The sequence below is a fragment of the Clarias gariepinus genome, chromosome 6 (assembly GCF_024256425.1).
Source record: "Clarias gariepinus isolate MV-2021 ecotype Netherlands chromosome 6, CGAR_prim_01v2, whole genome shotgun sequence".
Lineage (NCBI taxonomy): Eukaryota > Metazoa > Chordata > Actinopteri > Siluriformes > Clariidae > Clarias > Clarias gariepinus.
The window spans coordinates 9,774,457-9,796,253 of record NC_071105.1 but is presented as its reverse complement, the minus strand read 5'-3'; the positions used below and the strand labels follow the sequence as shown (position 1 = coordinate 9,796,253).

At 38.6% G+C, this 21,797-nt stretch overlaps 1 protein-coding gene and 1 long non-coding RNA gene across 2 annotated transcripts in view; one reads left to right on the top strand and one right to left on the bottom strand.

The window, feature by feature from the left end:
- adcyap1r1b (adenylate cyclase activating polypeptide 1b (pituitary) receptor type I) overlaps nt 1-9,659 on the bottom strand; it is a 33,667-nt gene extending 24,008 nt beyond the window's left edge. The window contains exon 1 of the mRNA XM_053499293.1: nt 9,285-9,659. The gene's annotated coding sequence lies outside the window, so the exon portion shown is untranslated. The remainder of the gene's footprint in view (nt 1-9,284) is intronic.
- Nucleotides 9,660-13,841: 4,182 nt separating this feature from the next.
- Nucleotides 13,842-14,366, top strand: LOC128526360 (uncharacterized). Its single transcript, XR_008360797.1, has 3 exons — nt 13,842-13,872; nt 13,999-14,034; nt 14,151-14,366. It is a non-coding gene; the product is annotated as an uncharacterized LOC128526360 (long non-coding RNA).
- The last annotated feature ends 7,431 nt before the right edge of the window (nt 14,367-21,797 follow it).

The window sequence follows — 21,797 nt, the reverse complement described above, 5'->3', positions numbered from 1 at the left end:
ACCAGGAACACTCCACAAGACCTGTAGTTTTGCTCTGATCAAGTCGTCCAGCCATCACAATCTGGCCCTTGTCAAAGTCACTCAGATCCTTATGCTTGGACATGGTTTCTGCTTTCAGCACATCAACTTTAGGTAAAAAGGTTCACTTGCTGCCTATTATATCTCGCCCACGTCCAGCCAACAATAATGTAATGGTGACAACACCAGTTTTAAGTCAGAGCAACTCCAAAACTGCAGCTTTTGTGGGATGTTCCAAGGCCAAAACTGATCCAGGGATGGAAAGCTGGGTGACGTGTGATGGGTGGGCAGTGCTCCAATTCAATAGAAGATCTATTGTGAAGAAAAGGTTTATGCTGGTTCGGATAGAAAGGTGGCACAACACACAGGTCGTTACTGTATTGGTGGCATGGGTGGTGGGGGCGGGAGGGGGGGGGGGGTTACTGACTATTAGGCGGGTGGTCATACTGTAAAGTGACCACAATGGCAAATCATTGTCTGTCATTCTTCTTCCATAAAGCTCTGGACCCAAATCAAACTGTCAGTGTATTTGTATGTGCCAAGCGATCACAGTCACTGAGACCTCATGCCTCATTAAAAAATCTCTCCAGTGCGGATAGGTCATTATACAGTATATATAAACAAATGTAATGGGATTTCTTTCCTCTCAACATAATGCATTATGCTCCTTTATTGCAGTGATGACTTAAAATGTAAGCTTACAGAGGAAAATTTTGTTTATACTGTTTAAAACTGATAACACTATCAAGACATAAAAATAGTGAAGCACGGGGTGCAGTCTAAACACATAGTAAATAGGGCTGTGTCTAGCATTAAAAATTGTTCACTAAACTACAAGGACTCTATCCAAAAACGTATCAGCCCAAGTATACAAGACTAAATGAAGCAGCCAATCTTAACCCTATGGAGAGGGTCAGTACAGTCCAAATGACTTTGCAGAGGCAATGAGGCATAATCATCCAACCTGCCAACAGGCCTCTTTGTTGACTGCCCAGTATGAGCTGTAAAATACCCTCCCGCCCCGAAAAAAAAGGACAGATACAGAACAGGAAGTGTAGGGGAAAAAAGCAAAGGAAGGAAAAAGAAAGACAAAAAAAGCAAAGGAAGGAAAGAACGAAGGAAGGAAGTTGGTTGGAAGGGTAAAGGAATAAAAAATAAAACTGATGCAAAACTGAGACATAAAGCATAAACCCTAGATGAAAAATAAAACGAGGAAGAAGCCTGTCAAATGTAAAACATAAAGAACAGGGGAGTAGGGAAAAAAGGGAAAGAAGCGGACATTAAATGAGAAATATGTTGAGATTGCAGAGACAGAACGAAAGCAGTGCTTGAAGGAGAGAAGGCATGAATGAATGAAATGGAGAGAAGGAAGGAAATAAGACATCAAAGACAGATGGAATATGTGTATCCATCATCATCCTTGGGGATGGCAGAAATCTGTCACAAGAGAAGTTACACAATAAATTCTTGTCCATGATTCTTCATATTTCTTGAAAATCTCATTATTGTGAGTTAATACCAGACTTGGCTGGCCAATCTGTGAAGTCCCTAACGGCTATGTTTAGCCTACCGACTGTTGTTTAGAGCAAAGAGGGATTACCGTTAGCATATTGAGTAATAGTTCTGTGTTTTGACATTGTTCATTTAAGAGAGAAAAACAGGAAAGTTACAGAATCTTATATATCATTTGAAAGATGTGATGCTGTTCCATAATAGTATAAATCTCTCTGTCTCACTCAGACACACACACACACACACACACACACACACACTGAGGATAATTAATATAAGAATACTAAAGGTGAGTTCAGTTCTGGCACCACATGTCCCTCAAGTAAGCCATATGGATCATGGCTATTTAACCAGGCCACTGTGCTGCATTATGGGTAACTGACACAAACACAAATCATATTCCCAGCCAGGCAACACTGGAAAACCCGTAACCCCACAGTAAGAAATGCCAGAACTAAGCCATGTGGTCAACACAAAGTAAACTATGTCCTTGTTAGTTATGGTGTGGCCTCAACAGATGAGTCATATCATTTCATCTCATATATCCCAAAATAACTTCTTTTAACTAGCAGTGACTGCGAAATAAAAATCATGTTTTGAGTATTGATGCATTTTCAGGCTAGCACATGCCAGGGAGACGGTTTGCAACTGGTAAAAAAAAAAGTTGTTGTTTTTTTCTGTTAAAAAAATGTGTGGCAGCCTGAGAAACTTTTCACATTTAAACGCTGACACGGGAGGCATTGTGGCTCAGTGGTTAGCGTTTTCGCCGTGCACCTCCAGGGTTTGGGTTCGATTCCCGCCTCGGGTCTGTGTACATGGAGTTTTCATGTTCTGAGTTGAGTGAGTGTGTGTGTGTGCACTGCAATGGATTGGCATCCCATCCAGGGTTTACCCCACCTTGTGCCGTACGTCTCCTGGGATAAGCTCCAGGCCCCCCCTTGTCCCTGTACTGTATACAGGATAAATCAGTATAGACAATATACAGATACAGACTTTCCTGAAGGTTTTTTCACTTACTTTAGGTTGTTTCTTATCACTTGTGGTAAAATAAATTTACATGCATTTAAGCACAAGCCTCAATCATTATCTCTCACTCATATAATCTCTGTTCACACTATAATCTGTGTGAAAATAAGCTTTGATTTGGTCAGTTAGTCAGTAAGTCATACTTTGTTGGCCAAATATCTTATCGTCTACTACTATGGCGGCACGGTGGCTTAGTGGTAAGAACGGTTGCCTTGCACCTCCAGGGTCTGGGTTCAATTTCTGCCTTAGTCTGTGTACATGAAGCATGCTCTCCTCATGCTTGGTGGGTTTCCTCCAGGTAATCTGGTTACCTTCCACAGTCCAAAGACATAAAAGTTAGGCTAACTGTTTCCAAATGTAAGTGTGTATGCCCTGCAATGGACTAGCATCACATCCATGGTGTACCCCAACTTGTGCCCTAAGTCTCCTGGGACAGGCTCCAGGCCCTCCGAGACCCTGTATACCAGATAAAGTGGTATAGATGATAAGTGAGTGAGAGTGTCTGCTGTATTGATGAGGTCATTTTCAACTGTTAAAAAAAAAAAAAAAAAATCCCACACACATACCTGTACAGTATTTTCTTTTTTTATATATATATTGTTTATATGTTATATTGTTATTGATTATTTTTGGCAGTTGACCGGATACAAATATTTATAGATACAAATTACTTTAATAGGAAATCAATACATGAACTAATTGAATTGCTTTCCTCACATTCTCTCACAGCTCCTTCCACAGGAGACATGAGGAAATAAGCAAGTGCAGAAGGAATCAAAATGATTGGTTTTTTTTTTTTGCTGTATAAGGACATATTATTCAGAAAAAAAAAACATTTGGATTCCTCCTGTCCCTGTTTCCTTTTTCTCGTGTTTCCTGGGAAACTGGTGTAAAGAAAGGAAACATGGACAGGAGAAATCAAGATGATTATTTTTTTCTAAATAAGATGTCCTTGCTCACCCTTCACTTATTAAGCAACATGACTTATTGATCAACTGTTTCCCAGTTCTATTGGCTTTTTTGGTGCCTCAGGCTGGGTGGGCTGTCCTTGGGTGCCTATGAACCTGTCACCAGTTTCCTAGTATATAACTGATGATCAATAATCAATGTTCAGTTCATCTTGCCATTATTAATGTTATGATTGATTGGTGGATATTTCATGTATGAACTTACACAAGTCAGAGTATGGGGTTTGATATCAAGCTCTCTACACCACGCACCAAAGCCTCCTCCTAAGATCGGTGGTATATGACTTAGATGATGATGGATGTTACCAGGCAAGTAGCTTTTCAGTACATCACATTTCTTGGTCTCACAATTTACGTGACAGCAAATAAATATTGCCCATGTGCCCCTGATCGGATTTATTCATCATGGTTTATTCTTTCTTGTTCTGAACTATTTGCTAGGACTGAGAGCTATGATTACATGCAGACACATTTTAAGCAAATTTCATTCACAGTTTCTTTTTACCCCCATTGTTTATCACTGTTTCTAATTAAATTACGCAGCAGCCTCATTTCCCCTCTCATCTGTTCCAACCACTCAGCATTCAGCATCAGCAGTATACTAATCCCCGGCCTGATCATCCGTCATCATCTGCACCTGTTTCTTATTGGTTCATGCCTCAAGTTAATTTTTTTTTTTTAATGATCTGCATAGCTTAACATCTTTACAAATTTTTAATTCTTGATTTATATTGTCTTATGACTTTGGTTTGGCATACACTGTGAGCTTTCAGATTGTACCCAGATTTTTTGATCTCCAAAAAGCTTCAGCTGAAAGAGAATAAAGACAGGATATTTTTACTGGGAAAAAACACAGCCGTACAACAAAGTGTCAAATCTAACACTTTGGTTTGTGTTTCTAAAACAGTTTGTGCAGATCAACAGTGAAAATGTCAGCCCTGAGATAACATTTTAAAGTTTCTACACGGTATATAAGACAGGCTATTAGCAATCAAAGTTCATGCCGAGTATCAAGAACGTATACAACATGCCAGTGCTTCTACAGAACATGTCTGCTACACTTCTTGGAGAATCTAGAATATCATCACAGGCAAAAAGGTTCAGTTTTGCTGGTATGACAATCCCATTTGTAGCCACTGTTTTGCCAAGAAAAAATGGCAAAAGATAATGTAATTAAAATACTACAAAACTGATCATTTACTTATTTCATGAGACTTATTTACTTAATTTACTTTTTGATTCTTTGATCCTGCTTTGTGACAACGACCACTGTTAAAAGCACTCTTTGCCAATACTTCTTTAGGGGGGCCTGGAGCCTATCCCAGGAGACTTAGGGCACGAGGCGGGGTACACCCTGGACAAGGTGCCAATCCATCGCAGGGCACACACACACACTCACTCACACGCTCATTCACACACTACGGGCAATTTGGGAATGTCAATGGAATGTCAATTAGCCTAATCTGCATGTCCTTGGGAGGAAAATGGGAGTACCCAGAGGAAACCCACCAAGCACAGGGAGAACATGCCAACTCAGACATGCACACAGAGGCGGGATTCAAACCTGGACCCTAGAGGTGCATTTAAAAATGGCTAACCAGTAAGCCACCGTGGCACCTGTTAAAAGCACTATATAAATCAAATTGAATTGAATTGCATTTTATTTTCATTAACAGTAGTTTATATTCTGTTTTCAGCCCATCATGTTTTGAATTTTTTGTTTTCAATTTCCACTGGGAAATTTTCATTTTGATAGCACATCCTCCTTAATGTATAAATAATTTTAAATGGTGTGTCAATTTAATGTATTTATAAATGCATACTTTCAGCAGACACTAATAAGAACTACTTCCTAATAATATTAAAATATATTGTTTATTAACTCACTTGAATAGGAATTTGCCAAGCTCAATGAGTGAGAGATTTAAAATCTAATCTTTCTCCTCTGAATTTTGGTCAGCAGCAGTTTTGACCTTGGGCTCTCTGTCATACCTGGCAAACAGTTCAGAACAAGAAAGATTTACCCATGATGAATAAATCCTATCAGGGGCACATGGCCCTTTCTAGATGTGTATTTATTTGCTGTCACGTAAATTGTGAGACGAAGAAATGTGCTGTAATGAAAAGCTACTTGCCTGGTAACATCCATCATCATCTAAGTCATATATCACCTATCTTAGGAAAAGGCTTTGTGTGCGGGGTTTAGAGCGCTTGATATCAAACCCCATACTCTCACTTGTGTAAATATACTGTATAAATGAATGATACACCAATCAGCCATAACATTAACATCATGGCAAGGTGAATTAAACATTGATTATCAGTTGATTATTAATTCTTGATTATACCAGCATGACAGGATCATAGGCACCCAATGCCAGCCTGTCCACCCTAAGCCACCAGAAAAGCCAATTCAGCACAAACCACCAAAAAAAGTCAACGCTGCTTTTGGTATCACATCACACAGTGCATCACAGCCTAATTAGCACTGGGCCCAGACAAGGAATGCCATGTTGCAACATATAACTTCAAACTCCCCGGATCTCAATCTGATCAAGCATCCATGGAATGCACCAGACAAATAAATCAGATCAACGGATGTGCCCAAGCCACAACCCAAAGCATCCATAGGATCCACTGCTACCCACAGCACTTCCCCAGAGATCCCATGGAGCCACGACCTGAGGGATGTGAGCCACCCTGGGGGCATAAGGGAAAACTAAAATGGAATAAATAAAATATGTAATAAAATAATAAAATTCAGTCAACCTCAGACAGAAAATAACATAACTCTTTCCACTGTGCCATTATTTATTTAACAACAAAAGAAAAAAAACACATGGGCAATCCAAAATACCCCCTTACTGCTTCGGCAGCATTTCAGAGGGTAGGTTGCAGCCAGGTGCTGGTAATCATCCATTCTTCTTTAATTGATCATCCACAAATGTGCAGACCTCTATAAAAGGAGACGTTTTGCCAGCATGATCTTGGTGCCAAGTGCTTGGTCTGAGGCATTCAGGGATGTGTTAACACAATGCCAAGGGGAAGAGACGTAAGCAATGGTCTTAGAGACGCAATTGTTGCTGCACATTAATCTGGAAAGGGTTATAAAATCATTTCCAAACAATTTGGAGTTAAGTGTTCTACAGTGAGAAAGATTATTCACAAATGGAAAGTATTTAAGGCATTTGCCAATCTTCCCAGGAGTGGAAGTGGATTTTAGATCGTACAAGCCTTACTACATATGTTAAATGTTAAGTCTATGACAGCACAATTGGAAGAAGACTGAACTGTTTGTTTAGAAGGCTTGCCAGGAAAAAAAACACGGAAACACAAACAGGCTTGCAAAACTGTATCTGAACAAACCACAAGGCTTTTGAAACAATGTCCTGTGGACAGTTTAGACCAAAGTGTGGTTGTTTGGCCTTAAAGCCTAGTGCCATGTTTTGCGAAAACCAAACACACCATTTCAGAAGAAAACCAAACACAGCATTTCAGAAGATATACCTCGTACCCACTGTAAAGCACGGTGGTGGAGGTGTGATGATTTGGGCTTGTTTTGCAGCCACAGTACCTGGGCACATTGCAGTGATTGAATCAAGTGAGTGAATTAACTTCTCTAGGCAAATGTGAGGCCATCTGTCCAACAGCTAAAGCTCGGTCAAAACTGGGTCATGCAACAGGACAATGATTTAAAGCACACTAGTAAATCTACATCAGTATGGCTGAACAACACAACAATCCTGATTTTGGAATGTCCTAGTCAAAGTCCAGACCTCACTGCAATTAGATTGCTGTGGTGGGACTAGAGCTATGCATCCCTCTTGGCATTGAACTTTACTAATGATCCACAGAAGAATGGGCCAAAATTCCTCCTTAATGACAGGAGACTGACAAAGTCATACAGGAAACAGTTATTTTAAATAGATACTGCTAAAGATGGATCTACAGGTAATTAAATCATAGATGGGCTTAGTAATAAATAATGTCACGGTGAAAAAAGTTATATGTTGTTGTTCATCTGAGGTTGTATTTGCCTAAACTAAGATCTGCCACAATTAGATGATTTTTATTATGTTTTTACACAAAAGCACATCATGTTTGTCATGTTTGTCCTGAATATTCCATAGAGAGAAGGTAAGTGTGCTTGGTCTGAAACAGTGATATGTGTCAAAGTAACATCCACATGAATGACAAGATCCACAATTTTACAACAGAACATTCCCCAGAGCGTTTTTCTGCCTTTGCCAGCTTGCCTACTTTGCCTACTATTTAACTAGATAATGTATGCCAGGATGTATGGGTCTACATTCTTAATATGAATTTTGAGCAAATTAACCAATCTTGCCTGAGTTTGCCAAGAAGCATCACAAAGTTAAGATTGAATGTGATGCTTATTAACAATTGAGAGTGAATGTGATGCTTACCCTACCAATTCTCTCTGTACAACAGTTTGGGGAAGGTCCTTTCCTATTCCAACATGACTGTGCCCTAGTGTAGAAAGCAAGGACTATAAAGACATGGTTTAATGAGTTCAGTGTGGAAGAACTTGACTGGCCCACACAGAGCCCTGACCTCATCCCTATCGAGCACCTTTGGGATGAACTAGAACGGAGCTTGCAAGCCAGGTTTCTCATCCTAGAGTACATCAGTGCCTGACCTCATAAATGCTCTACAGAATGAATGGGCACGAATTTCCACAAAAACACTTGAAAATCTTGTGGACACCCTTTTGAAAAGAGTGGAAGCTGTTATAGCTGCAAAAAGGGGACCAACTACATATTGAAGTACATGTATTTGGAAATAATGTCATTGCAGGTTTGGCCAAATAATTCTGTCAATACATACAATGTGTGTGTGTGTGTGCGTGTGTGTGTGTGTGTGTGTGTGTGTGTTTATAAAATCTCCGCCTCAGAGTTTGTATGCATGAAGTTTTATGTTCTCCATGTGCTTGGAGGGTTCCCTCCAGGTACTCCAGTTTCCTCCCACACTCCAAGGACATGCAGATTATCATAATTAGCGTTTCCGAATTGCCCATAGTGTGTCAACGCCAGTGCGAATGTTGTCCTACCGGATGTCCTACCACGGTTGTAAAAATAGATACAATGGACACCATTGGCTTCCACTGTCCACTAGTTAGACTACAGAGGTTCCTAGATGGATGGATGTCAAATTTTAAAATTTTAATCGTTCTGGATTGGACAGGTGTAGGCAGAACCCAGAGGACGCGTGTGACATGTTGCTGAGACCTTATAATACTAGTGTCTGGGTGTGGTGATGCAGTAAAAGGTATCAGGTCAGTATTGTTGATGTTTATATATATGTATATATATATATGTGTGTGTGTGTGTGTGTGTGTGTTTGTGTGTGTGTGTATATGTATATAAAATGAATGCAATAAAGCTATATGAGCTCTAATAATTAAGCCATTCGAACACAAGAGGTTAACACCTGTAATTAGATGTGGTAATGTAAAGGTCTAGTGAAGTGGGACTTAATCTGTTTCATCGATGACTCTACTCTATATGAATGTCTCTCTTTTCCTGACACACCGCGAAGACAAGGTTCGTCTCATTTCACTTCTATAACGAGCTGCTGGTTAAAAATGACTGCGTTTGCGTTATGCGCAGTGTCTCACTAATGTCTCGGTGTTTAAAACATGAAGACACAATTTGCTAAAATTAAATAATAATAAAATAAAACCCAGCTGAGTGGATACACTGGATCATCATCATCATCATCATCGTTCAGAGATCTTACCATCGCGATGCGCAGCGGAGAGCAGGGAGGCTGGTGAAGGCTCGGTCCACTGCTGAGAGATCACCTCAGTCTCTGCTGCTTCGCTTTGGGATGCGTTGAACAAATCGACGAAGGAAAGCGATGCAACAGTGAAAACTACAACACCAAAGCGGGGGGGAAAAAAAACCGTCTACGCCTGGAAACTTCGCCTGGTGAGTTGAGCAGTGCAGGTATCGCGGTGTGCTGTGGAAATGCTCCTGTGTGTCCGCACACACAGCACTGAGAGGGAGAAAAAATACTCAGAAGGAAAACACTGAGAGAAACAGCGATGTGACTGCAATAATGAATGAGTGTGTGTGTGTGTGTGTGCTTTGCGCCTTCGCGCGCAGACCGACGATGCAGCCGCCGCAATGTGCCTCGCATTCTGATCACCTCACACACACACACACACACACACACACACTATCCCACTGATGTCACAAGAGACTGGTGTGTTTGTGTTTAATGATCTTATCTTGATACTGGAGTTTTGATATTTTTTTCCCCTTTGTACATTATACTATTTATTGTCCTTTTTTGTTTTTAAACAATAAATTTATTACTTTTTTTTTCTTAAACAAAAAAACAAAAAAACACAACAGCCCATAGCTCAGCCACTACATAAAAAAGAGAGAAGATAGAAGACAGACAAATATATATATTAGGAACCTCTGTAGTACAACCAGGAACCTTGGAGGGCAAAGGTGATGACTATTTATTCAAGTCAAGTCAAGTAGGCTTTTATTGTCATTTCAACCATATAGAGTTTAGTACACGATGAAACAAAACAACGTTCCTCCAGGACCAAGTTGCTACTTACGACATAAATTTACAACATCAATTAACAAAAAACGAACTATCTAACTGACTAAGAAATCTAATTAGCTGGCTATCTAAGACAAACCAGTTTAACATTATAAATTAACACAAATTAATTGTACAACCGTGGAAGGACCTCCGGTCAACATTCACACGCACATTCACACACTTTTGGCCATTTGGAACGGCAATTATCTGCATGTCTTTGGACTGTGGGAGGAAACCGGAGAACCCAGAGGAAACCCACCAAGCATAGGAAGAACATGCAAGCTCAGACACAATAATCAAACCCAGGACCCGGTGGTGCAAGGCGACAGCTAACCACTTAGCCACCGTGTCTCCAAATATATAAATAAGTATACGAACAAGAATAGTGTTGCTACACTGGACTAGGAACCTTTTAGTATGGAGGAAGATAACAAAGAGCCAATTATCTTTTATAAATAAAAGTCCCAGATCTTATAGAAGGCATTCACAGATATATTCGACATGCATGAAATGTATTTATTGGGAACAAAGTCTATAATAATATTAAGTCACGACTTTTTTGTTATTGGAGTGTCCCTATTCCAGAACAGCAAAACATTTTTCTAAGCTGAAAAAGTCAGTAAATTGAGCAACCTTCTATGCATCATGTTGAGAATACTAGTATCTGGAAGACCAGGAAGGAAGCACATAGGATCTACCGCTACTGGAAAATCAAATATAACATTCCCAATCATTCGAAATACTAGACCAGTAACTATGTAGCACCTATTGTTTAAAATGAAGTTTCTATTGTTTTTGTTCACGTGCAAATGGGTGACTTGGAATTAGTAAAGAAATAGTAAATAAAAAGAGATTAATCATTAAAGAAATTTCCTGCTTGCTTTGGTGTTTTTATTCTTTTTATGTCTTATGTGCAAAAAAAATATTTTGTTACTATCTGAACATCATTAATGGTTTAAGTACAATAAAGGAATTCCAGTATTCGATTCTATTCTTGCTCATTTTCTTTAAATTACTCCCTTACTTTTTTTTGTGGTTCAAGCTCCAGCACTGCCAAGTGACCATTTTAAGTGACCTTAACCCTATCTGCTCCAGCTGTGCTGTATCATGACTGATCCTGCACTCTGACTCCACCTTCCTCATAAGCAGGGATATACAAAGAAAATCATTCTCTCTGCTGTAATGTGACAGATACACATTTCTTCTTCTGCCTTATCTCCCACATTTTTCCTTACTCTCCCACTCTCTGTGAATGTCCCCTCTTTCAGAGTCCTTCCCCCTCTCTCTGTGTGCTCCCTTCACTCTTTAGTCCACTTTCTCATTGTGTTGCAGCTCAGCGGCTCTCATTATGTGGTCTCTCACAGCTCTTTATTCCTCTTTCTTTTTCTCTGTCTCTCACTTTCTGTTGTCTTCTTGTCACATTGTTGGTATCTGTTTCCCATGCTCTCTGTCCCTTTCCTTCTCTTCTGTCTTGCTGTCTTACAGTTCAGTTCTCACTCACTGCCTAAACCGCTTTATCCTGTATAGAGGGTCATGGGGGCCTGAAGCCTATCCCAGGAGAATTAAGGCGGTGTACCCCCTGGACGGGGTGTCAATCGCTGGACACACACACACACACACACACACACACAATAATTTTGAAACACAATTTAGCCTAACCTGAATGTCTTTGGACTGTGGGAGGAAACTGAAACACCTGGGGGAAACCCACCAAGCAGAGGGAGAAACTCCATGCACACAGACTTGAGGCGGGAATCAAACCCAGACCATGTAGGTGCAATGCGACAAGGCTAACCATTTAATTCAGTTCTGTTTATTCTGTAGCTTTATTGGCATTTTGCATGTTGTCAGAACAGCAATTTAGGCAAAATAATTAAAATTACCATTAACGTCAAAAGGTGGTGGAGTTAGATACAAATGCGGTCAGTTTATCAAATAATTCGTTAAGACTTTTATCATCACTAGATCTTAAACCAACTAAATACCTACAATATGAGAGAACATTGAAAAGAGTAAAATTGGGAGATATACAATAGCAGTCAAAAGTCTGGACACACATTTAATTTCAATGCTTTTATTTTAAGATTTATTTTTTTTACATTCTAGAACAATACTGGAGATTTCGAAACTGTAATATAACAGATGATTATGTAATTAAGTAACAACAACAACAACAGTCAGTTGTTATTTTAAGACATGAAGGTCAGTTGTTCTAGAATAGTTCTGGCAAGAACAGTATTGTCAAGTCCATTTGCAAAACCCATTAAGCTTTATAATGTTCTTAAAACCATTTTAAATCACTTTGTATCATTTTTGTAATTTTAATTAGCACCTATATGATATTATGATTGCATTTTATTAGCTCTTATTATCCAATCACTGTCCTAAGATGAAAGTGTTTAGACCTTGCAATATAAAGTGGATAACATAATTTATTTGTCAATATTTTTTGATGAAGATGTGCATTATGGTGTTTAATCATTCAGCTCATCTGTGTGTTGAGAAGGGACAGGACCCTGGACAGCAGCCAGACTGCAGGTGATATAACAGCGCATCATTTTATTCATTACGTTATGTCAGAGACCCATGACCCCATTACACTGTAGGTTACACACAGCAACATTCTTCTGTACTTCATATAAGCAACTGCTTAGTGTTGTGTTTTGATCGTTCATTACTGTTAGTTAATGTGAGCATGCCAACAGAGTTCATGACTCACGCCACTGGTTTCAAGGCTAACATGAGCTACAAAGCTACTAGCTTCTAACACAATCCCAAATCCATTACTAGGCCCTGAACAAGGTGCTACTTGGTGTGTGAAAAAAGGGGAATCTACATCCTACACAGCACACTATCTTTCGATTTTATAAGTGGAATAAGTGGTGAAATAAAGGGGAAATTTACAACATTTCCAGGACTGTCCACCACCAACATGTTTTATTCTCCTCACCTTTTGGCTATGTAACTGGTAAGCATTTAAAACTACTTTTAACCCTGGTTAAGTGCCCTTTTATTTGACATAATTCCCATTGATGTATTTGAAATCATGCGATTTATGATGATCACAAAGGAGGTTCATAGTAAAATATCAATGATCATCTTAAACCAATGTGTAAGAACCATATCGGTAGATGTCTGTAGAACACAGAAGTAGAGATAACCTATACTTTTATTTTTTCCTCCTGAAAGAAACATGACACATTTTAAGTCCCTCTTGGAACAGAATATGCACCACAGTGCTGGGATTCACTGAGAAGTCATTTTTAGCATAATTTGTGAAGATCCAGTGAGTATCAGGGGCAGAGATTTTGTGCAGCTGAGTGCAAGCCTGGGTTATGTGCATGATAAAGAAAAAATGGAAACCCAAAACCAGCCATATAATTGTTGCTTTTGGTGCAAATGTTAAAGCACAATATTTTTACTTAAGTTTACACACAGACATAATTTTTTTTTTTTTTCTGGTGCATCTTTGCAAAATTGTAAGTATAATTGGTTCAGGTCAGTTTGTCACCTGTCTGTATGGTCTGTACCGGTCAAGTGCAGATTCCTTTTAAGTTAGCTACGTAACAACAATCCTAAAATTGAAATTGATATTTTTCTCTCTGATCTCTTAGGAGACGTGAGAATCTATCCATCTCTTTTTTATTATCCTAATCTGTGTTTCTTATTCTCTTTTCCTCCTACACAGGAGCTGCTGATGAGTCAGTCTCCTGCAGTGGCAGTCTGAAAGAAAGAACGGCAGTCATGCTATATTCAGGCTGGGGTAAATTTATTCCTTAAACAATACCATCAAGTACACCACTTCTCCATTCAACATTTTCACTGCTGTCTTGATATATTAACTGCCTGAACACCTTTCACATATTTGCTTTTTTATTGACGACTTAAGGCATCCTGTCAACTTGTCAAAGGAACAACAAAAACAGTTAAGGGTTCTGTGCCCTTATATAAGTATTAAGCCATATTTAAAACTTTCTACAATCCTTCCTTTCTCACCATGCCAGATGATGTTTAACTCTCTATTAACATACCCTTTTTCAGCTGTGTATCCGTGAATGACGATCTCGGCCAAGGTGGCTCAGAGCCCACTACATTCATCCCCTAGGACATTCATCAAGTTGAATGCCTAATCCTTGAAAACTGACGCCACCAATTTGCTGAAGAGAAGCATCTGTCTGTGGGAACCATACACACAATCATCCATGAACACCACTTGCACGATATAGGAATTCGGCTGGGAGTTACTGCCATATCACCCATACAGTGATCCTGACCTCACTCCAAGCTATTTCCCAATGTTTGTGTCATTAAAGGAGTTCCTGAGAGGCCAGCGATTAAGACATGAAGCATAGTTATTATGGGTTCGGCGTACTGAGAAAACCTTCTGCCTTGATGGTGATTAGTGTAGGAGACGAATATATATAGAAATAAAGGTCGTTTTTACTTTTATGAATATGTTCTGTTATTCTGGTGTATTATATTATACACACCCCAAACCAAATAAACTTTTTCCAATGCTCCAAAATCCTTATGCTCCAAAACAACATTTATAAAAAATGTTTTATCATAAACCTGACACCCACAACAAGCAATATTCCCGAGTTCAATTTGTTTATCCCACCTTTACAAGGCTATAATATGATGTACCCTGACACAACAGGATTTAGATTAACCTCACAGATCCTCAGAGTGTTTCCTACTAAAATTACAGCAGCAAAAATCTCGTCTCCCTATCTTTGCTTCCACACAGTCTCACCCTATTCTCACCTCTTCATGGACAGCTTGCCCTCATATTTCTGCAAGTTCATATTCTGGTATTCAGTCATTTGCATTTTTTTCCCTATTTCCTCTTTATAATTCTCACCTCCAATAATTTACTCTTCACCTTCCTTTTACTCTGATCAAGGCTTAGATGTATAACATTTTTTTTTTTTAAGTCTAAAATGAAGCTCTGGCATGTCACCATCACTAATTGATGCCTTAGTGTAATAAGAAAAGGATACAGTGCGGGTGCTGCATATGGTTGCCATAGTAACGGGTCTATTAGGAGGAAGGAAGCATCAGTGAGGGGGCAATAAGTATAGCAGTGTGGAGAGTGATGATGGGCTTCTCATGTGTGCGGGGAAAGAGTGGAGATAATTGGGGTGTAGTATAGGAAATATGTCAGAGGCATAAGTCTGCCCTTGAGCCATTAAAAAACAAAGCATTACAAGACAAAGCCCAACTTGGCTTATACACTTCATTACCTTTTAGATTCTCTTCAAGTCATTTTAAACTTTTGTTCAGGTCTGTTAAGATTATTTGAACCATTTGTAACTGTACATAATTGCTCCAATATTATTGTCCTTGGCATGGTTTCCCTAATGGACAATAAACAGTGAAAAAAATGCAATTATATTCAGATTTCAGATGGCACAGTTGTGTAGCAGTAGCCTCACACCTCCAGGGTCGAGAGTTTGATTCCTGAATCTATACTTGGCCGATTTCTGTGGAAGCATGGGTACGTGTACGTATACCCAGGCTTTCACATGGGTACATGTACACGTGCCCATCACATGTTGTTGTTGTTGTTGTTGTTTTTGGCTTTTTTTGGTACGCTTTACATGACTGTCGATTTGCAACTGTAAATCCATGTCTATTTTTGTTTGAAATTTCCTTTGGGATTAATAAAGTATCTATCTATCTATCTATCTATCTATCTATCTATCTATCTATCTATCCATCTATTTGTCTATCAATCAGTCTGTCTATCTAGCGTACAGCACTTTCAACAATCTGAAAAACATATGGATTATAGCCACACATCAGTCAAAGTGCTTTGGTTGTCCCAGCTATAGGCAAGTCAGTGCCATAGGCCAATCACAACGCACTGGACTATCACAGGCATGGGCCAAAAACAGCCATGAGCTAATTATGGTGCACTGGCTAAGTGCAGCAACAAGCCAACCACAGCCATGGGTCAATTACAGTTATGGGCCAATCACAAACCACCAGTCAATCACCGTCCACTGGCCACTCACAGTCCACTGGCCAATCATATGTAACATACCAGTATAGGCACATTTTTCCTTTATTCATATCATGTTTTTTAACTCAACATTATTTAAGTAAAGGTAAGTAATTTCACTTTTGTTTTCAAAAATGCTTTTACAGTTAACTGTCAACATTGCACATAACTTTATTGTATTTACATAATATTTTTTCAAAGATTCCTAAGTGCCTATTTTGCATATTTTAAAACATTTAAACATTACTTGAGATTTTAATAGTTAAATAGTTAAATAGTTACAATAAAAATGTACATTATGAACATATAGCACTTCTTGCTGATTCCATAAGCTGTGATGCGTTTCATGTATTATGCTATACATGTGAAGGTGTGTGAATATGGGCTGTGGCAGTGGTTCAATCAGATCATTCTTAAACAGCCTGTGAGTCGTCATCAGCGCCTTTCAGTGGCCCTCAGTGTTTTGAAGTCTACTCACAAACCAGATGAATTTGGAATCAACCCTTCATTTCTGTTACCAAGGTCACCAGAAAAAAAAGAGAGAAAAAAGGAAAAGAGAGACTCAAGGGAATCAACATCTCTTTTCTTCTGTTTCTTTTGCTTCATTCCCTGCTCAAGTGTCTGAATCCCACACTTAACAATAACAGTAATGACTTGTAAATTGACTCATTAGGTATGAAAATATCCACAGTTTGCCTTTAATGACACTTCCACCCTCTGAATTTTTTTACAGGTATTATCAATACTAGCTTAACCCAGGTTTTTTTTTTTTTTTTTTTTTTGCCAAGTTTCTATTTACATCTAATACAGTATATAAGCACAAATTATGGCACAAATGCGATCTCGGATTGTACAGAATCAACACAGTCAGTGTCATACGATGAACTGGAGTGTCAGGCTATAATCCTTTTATTCCACTGAACGCTCAGAGCCTCATTGAACTGATATATGTTTATATGGACAGCTACTGCTTAAGGTGAAAAATGCAAATGTAACTCGCTTCATTGCCCGCTCAAACGATTGCTGTTGCCATGGAAACTGAGCATGCCTTTGAGTTGGGCTGAGGAGGAAAGAAAAAACACAACATAGTGCTGGAGACCTGAAAAAGCAAAAGGAGATTTGTTTAGTGGATTCGAGATATTTCAAGCAGAGAGGAACAAAGAAACAGGGAATTAACAGTTTTTCAAAACTGGAGCTGTTTCTCTTTTTTTATTTATTTTTCTTTATTTAGATGGCACTTGAGAAAGATCTCTACAACACTCTTGGCCTAGAGTTCCGAGTAAGGCACAGAAATGCAAAGACATCCTGAATAATAGACTCCCTTCTTTAATTCCAAAATAATGTTTCATTGTTTAAAAGAATATTATTGTATGATCATTTGTCGTTGGCTCAGAGTTAAAGTAGCAACTTGTATCAGTATCTTTGTGAAAATGAAATAATCCACATTATACAGCTGTTAGCTCTGACTGAGGAATTCGATTGGATGAGAAGCATTCCACAAGTGGTGATATAAGGAAAAAAGCACTGGGACGTTTAATTATGTGTATTATTCCACATCACAGGTGTTCTAACGATGGTTAATTACACTGACTTTTGGTCGTCTGCACGGGTGAAAGTAGGTTGGTGCTGTAACCAGGAAAAAGCATCTGTGTGCCAAAACCCACATTCAAAACCAGTCATGGAATGCACTTACAATACTGTATGCTAATAATATAGGCTACTAGAAAACACATATAATATCCTTGTCATCTTAAACAATGCTTTGTCTCCTTAGTAGTTGCTTCTAAATCATTTCAAATTGCTTCTGAACCATTCATCTTGCTTTGTTCCTGGCTAACGCAGGCTACAAAGCTAACAAGCTTCTAACACAAGGCTGAATCTCAAATCCAAGGTAATACTTGGTGTGAAGAACAAGACATTGTACACAATACATAGTGCACTAGATTTCCATATTACTATGCTATTCGGGATTAAACCCCAGAATCCAAGAAATTAACTGATACTCTAAAGAGGGATAAGTGATGGACTGTCCATCACCTTCATAGTTTATTCTCTTTTTTTAGACAGTTTTTGGTAATATTTTTGGTATTTTGTCAAAAGTTAAGCTTCTAATCGGAGAGGCTTAATATATTGTTAGAATGACTGGATCATTAAATGAAATGAATGGCTTTATCATGGATACCAACATATCAGGTCAAATTCAGGACATTTTGTGGTCTGTGGGACTAATATATTTTATATGTTTGTTATAAAATATAAATATAAAGCATGTTTGTTTATTTATTTATTATCTAATTTCACATTAATATAAAAAGCTGAAACAGTGATGAAAGTTAAATTTCTATGGAGAGAAACTCTGTTTGTGGAACAGGAAGCAATCTAACACACACACACACACACACACACATACACAAAAAAAGTTTAAGCAATATCATCTCTCTTTTTATATTGCTTTGACAGAGATGCCGTTTTTCTCCAGTGGCTCCCGAGCTATTCAACGCAATGAACTCCGCATGAGGTCTGTCTCCCTCTCCACTCCATTCTCCTTAACTGGGACTCAGCAACACTATCACCATAGTGACCAAGCCACCAACATGGCAGGGCTTGCCAATGGCTGAAGTCCGAGTTGAATTTCACACCCACTGTGTGTATGTATTGATGTGTGGGAAAGAAAAAAAAAACATAATTTATAATAGTTTATAATTAATTTAGTGAAATGAAATTGTGATGGAAATCCTGGAAAACTTTAAAGATAAGTAAGCCTTTCACTGGGTAAAGTAACTAAAGTTTATTGAAACTTCTGCAGAAGAACAAGTTTCATATTTCAAACAGTTGCGGCATGGAGAAAGATAATTTCTTTCTCCCAGCTGTATAAGTTCATACACAAACTCCTTTCCCAACATTAACCACTATTGTGTTCTCACATACAAGAAGTTCAAAACAGATGTCTTCACCTTATCAACCAGTCGCGGCTTCAAGCAGTTCCTTCCTATTCTATCTTGATCTGGTCTGATAAGCCTCGTCCGTCTACCTTCAGCAAGCCAGCTTGATTCTTCTACAGTTTATTTGGCACATTTTGCACACAATTATTAATAAAAAATGTGATTTTCTATCACGAAATCCATGCCATTCTCTTTTTCATTATACTGTATCTAAGAGGCTGAACAAATAGAAAGAAAAAATATACCTGAGTGTTCTAGCTCTAAAGGAATAGGTAAGATTACATGGCTGAGCTTAAAATAATTTTGGGCTCAGGCCTCCTTCTTTGTACTACTGCGAAAGTAATATAAGAAAAATATACAGGGGGGAAATAGGCTGATTATTACACCAGTTTAATCAAGTTAGGCATCTGCACATACAAACTTCTTTAGTGTGGCAAGATTTGGTTGGGTAGTGGAGAGTCCAATAAAAAACATTTTTTATGCAGTAATCCATAACACACTGACATTACTTACTTTATCTGTGTGCTCCTTTTTCTTCGTGGAATTTATGGCAATTACTGCTGGCATGTTGGTTTAGTGGTTAAAACTGTTGCCTTTCACCACCAAAGCTGGGATTCAATTATTGCCTCTGGTCTCGGCGCTTGGATTGTGGAATGTTATCTTCTTTATTCGCGAGTTTCCTCCAGGTTCTTCCTTTTCCCCAACAGTCTAAAGACATTAGATGGATTGGTGTTTATAAACTGCCTGTAGTGTATCAGTGTCCCATGGCTAATTACCGCCAACCATTGTTTTTAATGATGGCTTGGCTGAATGGAGAAGCTATATTTTTTTATTTTTACTTAAAGTTAATGTTATTGTGTTCACCTTGTTTATCACTGGTCACAAGAAATTAGTGAATATAATGGATAGTCAGAGCTTAAGCAAAACCTTTGTATGATGTGTAGATACATTTAAATTAAATAGGTTATATGGCTAAAGGTTTGTGGACATCAGGCAATCACACCCAGATCATATGTGGCTCTTTTCCAAAATTTTAAACACACAGTAACTGATTAGCCATAACAATAAAATCACCTGCATGACATGTACTTCACAAGATCCCTGGAGATGTGCTTTGGTGTCTGGCACAAGTCCTGTTAATTGCAAGGTAGGGCCTCCATTGATTGGACTTGAAATTGGACTGTTTATTAGAGATCTGGGAAATGTTAATATTTTCCTACTGAAAAAGGCCACTGCCATCAAGGTATACTTTGTACAATTGTTGGTAGGTGTTTTTCTCATCAATGTATCGTCCATGTGAATGGCAGGTCCCAGGGGTTTTCAGCAGAACATTACTGAAAATCTTTACCAGCATACCTTCCTGGCATACTTCAATCTGGAGCCTTGTGTTGCACAGGTAAGTAAGGCACACACACCCAACCATCAACATTCTGCAAAAGAAGACATGATCTATCAAACCAGGCCACCTTCTTCTATTGTTCCGTGGTCCAGCTCTGACGTTTACATGCCCATTGTAGGAGCTGTGAACGGTGAACATGGGTCAGCATAGTCGGCCAGCAAGTTGATGTGCATTGTGAGTTCTGACACATTCCTATCACAGCCAGAAATATTTATTATCAACAAATTGTGAAGGCTAGATTCTTCTTTCAATGTAGATTAAAGAGCATTGGAAATTTACGACTCTATCACTAGTTCACCAGTTGACTACTTTTGTTAGGTACTACAACACCCTATAAGACCTGCGACCTATAAGACCTTCTAACCCAGCTTTTTAGTCATCATATTGTAGCACTTGTTGACCCATTTTGTCCTCCTTTTAGCACATCAACTTTGAGGACTGATGTAATACAGTATGTCACACCCTTCGTCAGGTGTCAAAATAAGGAGACACATAAATAGTAAATGTTGTTCACTTTACATGTCATTATTTTAATGCTTTGACTGATTAGTGCAAAATGACTCTGTATGCTACATCATTAACTTTACTGGAACTACTTTACACACCGATTATAAACAGGTGTATGGGAGAAGCAAAGCAAAATAATCTGTTAATTATATCTGCTGAAACTGCCTAACTCATCCTGATAATCTTCATTTTGTGACTCACCTTCTGCTTCTGTAGACGGTCCCACGTGGATAGAATAAAGATTTGTTCCTTCCCAAAAACAATTTATGTCCATGACTCACCAAGCTTTAGTGGATAATCTGACTGAGATACAGCAGACCTGTGCCTTTTGTCTCACTCTAATTGGAAAGGCTCTTCTATGCTTATCCCAGGACTTTAATTCACATACTGTAAATGCACATCTATTTGTACTGTAAGTGTAAATCAATCAATGTATAAAAACCATAAAGATGTTGCAAATGTTACCTTTACAAGTGTGACAGGAGAGACTCGCAGGATCTGAGTGTCCAGGATTTACATACAGGCTTTACAGGAATTGCAACCATATGTTTGGAATTCCACTTGCTAATTGTGCTGAGCCTAGCGCCTGAAAGTAAAGTTCACACCTCCATTTCTTCATTGCCCTAATGATAAACTGTCAGAAACAAGATTGAAAGACTGGAGTGCTAAAAAGTTTGATTTGTGCACAGGATAACAATGACATGTTGATCTAAGTTTAATTCTATTACTAGGCAAATTGCATTATTTAATAGCAAACATGGCTTACCAAATTATTGATTCAAATTTTAAAAATTCCTTTATAAATATTGAATTTTCTCCAATCTCTGCTAACA